The 2,343-nt window shown below is 43.4% G+C and overlaps 1 long non-coding RNA gene across 1 annotated transcript; it reads right to left on the bottom strand.

Moving 5' to 3' along the window:
• Positions 1–303: 303 nt before the first annotated feature.
• Positions 304–921, bottom strand: LOC149362447 (uncharacterized). The gene is made up of 2 exons (XR_016288503.1): positions 827–921; positions 304–429 (listed from the first exon to the last, which is right to left on the bottom strand). It is a non-coding gene; the product is annotated as an uncharacterized LOC149362447 (long non-coding RNA).
• Positions 922–2,343: the final 1,422 nt, after the last annotated feature.

The following is a 2,343-nucleotide window of genomic DNA, read 5'->3' as shown; positions in this document are numbered from 1 at the left end:
ACCCGTCAAGCTGTCCAAGGACAGCTTTTTTTCTACAATCCCCCCATCTGTATTTGATGGCAAATAAAGATTTCATTTCATTTCATTTCATTATACTAGGGAGGCAAAATAGATGAACAGTTGATTTTCCCATCGAAGCCTAAAAGACCGCTCTTCTGAAATGTTAATAGGCCACGCCTGTATTTCACCTCCAGCCTCTAATATGCTTGATTTTTTGTACTCGCGTTTAAGGTGTTTTGTTCGCATTTCATTTGACGCTGATAGTACATGGCCATCATGGGAGCCCAAAACATTGCAGATGACTTCCTAGTGCGTCAGTATTTTATTGCGCTCGGCGCTTTCACTGAATCTTCTCGTTGAGCATAATCGTCAGGTTAACAGCTGCGGTGGCATCAATACTCTTCAGCCGAGCCCAATAGGCCAGGGTTGCTGCAAAAGAAAGCATAATTGTTCACTTTTACAGGTGACAAGAGAATGGCACAGCAACCACAACAAACAAACCCAGTAATTTACGCCACTTTTACCGACGCAAGTCTATGAAGCGTGAAAGGTTGCCCTTGCAGCACTAAAAGGCAGTCGTGCTGAGCGGAGTGTGCTTGCACACGCACTTCGGCACACCATCCGAACGCATGCCCACATTTCGGTAGTAGAGGCCAGTTGCATACATCACCAGCCTTTGTTTCAATACACAGCGAGTTTGGCAAAACAGCCAAACGAGTGAGCGTAAAAATATAACGTGCCGATAAATGCGTTAGAATTTCTTCATTACGAACGCAAAAATAGCATAAAATACACTTCAATGAGTAAACTGAGACTGAGTACGCACCAAGAAAGGTCACGATCCCAGCCGGTGAAAACGACTTGTAGTCCTAATTCGTACTGACGGGTCCACTTCGCCGAGTAGTAAAAGCAAGCAAACTGCCTTCCTTCAGCTCCATCAAGGAAAGAACGGTTGAACAATCTCGCCAGCAATAATAAGGGAATAATTAGTTTTGTGTCGAGGTTCTTCAAACACAATGTCCCACGGAACACAATTGAAATCGCACACGCCCTGCGCTCTACCACTGCCGCCATGGCTGAACCTAGCCTCGTGCGGATGTGCGAAACTGTCACATATTTTGTATCGTCTCTTTTTTGTACTTAGTAGCAGGCTTGGTGTGGCATGAAAAATAAGTTAATTATTTTTAAATTGTAGCATATTACTTTTTTCACAGCTGCAATCGCCATGCGCAGTTTGCACTATTATTGATAAAATACGATACGAACTACAACGCGATGGCGGCTTAGACAATTCACCGCACTTTCCCCGCCGCCGCCTGTCCGCAGCATAAAACAGGCATATGGGCAGCGCATGTAGCATATGTCCAACTGCATATGCTAACGAGCGTGCGTACTACGCACATTGCATGCAGAAGCTCTGCTCAGTGCCCCTTACAATGGACAAAGTTTTAGGTCCCTTAGCCTGCCTTAGGCAACAGAGACTTGCAATGACTTTTCTATTCACATATTTAAAAGACATTGGACATCTCGATAAGCTTTAAATTCACTTGCACGTCACCTTCATGCATTCTTCATGCAGTGAACTTCGTCAGCCCATTTGACGGACTATGCACTCCATCACTCCATAGGTTACATCAATACTCGCCATTGCATCCTTAGTACCCATTTCATGGCCGCATTTTATCTTCGTTTTTTTACCTCTTCCACTCTGCTATCCTTCTGTCTTTATCTCCCAAATTCCCCTCCCTACGCAGAGTAGCATGCCAGTGATTTTTAAACGCCGGATAAATTCTCTGCTCTTCATTAAAGAGTCTCTCTCTCTCATGTAGCATGAAGGCAAGATGACCAATTATCATTAGGGTAACGGGCTGGATTCAGAGAGAATGCAAGCACAGCAGAGAGGATCAGGGCAGGTGGGCAGATGAGGCTCGGAAGTTTGCTGGGATAAGGGGGCCGCCGCTGGCACAGGGTTAACTGGAGAAATTTTTGGCCTGCACTGGACATGATTACAGTGTTGACATGATGATAAAAAGCGGGACTCAAGAAGTTTATTCTCAAGAAATATGAGGTCACACATTCAGCAACACAAATGCCTAAGCTTTCCTCAGCTCAACATTTCAATAGCTATCATTGCTAGCGCGATTAGCAGATTTAAAACATTTTGAAAAAAAAAATAACTCCCAAAAATTGAACTGAACCAATTCTTGTATTTTAAATAGTTGGATAAGTTGAATAAAGCATGCTTAATCAGAAAAAAATGGTTATTATATAGTCCTGGCTGGTAAATAACAAACAAGTTTTTTAGTGTGTCCTCACTTTTCAGTGTGGTTGAGATAGCTTGCA

Source organism: Amblyomma mixtum, chromosome 2 (genome assembly GCF_055824585.1).
Source record: "Amblyomma mixtum isolate Tamu chromosome 2, ASM5582458v1, whole genome shotgun sequence".
In the NCBI taxonomy this organism is placed as follows: Eukaryota; Metazoa; Arthropoda; class Arachnida; order Ixodida; family Ixodidae; genus Amblyomma; species Amblyomma mixtum.
The sequence above is the reverse complement of the archived record's forward strand: the minus strand, read 5'-3'. Positions and strand labels throughout refer to the sequence as shown.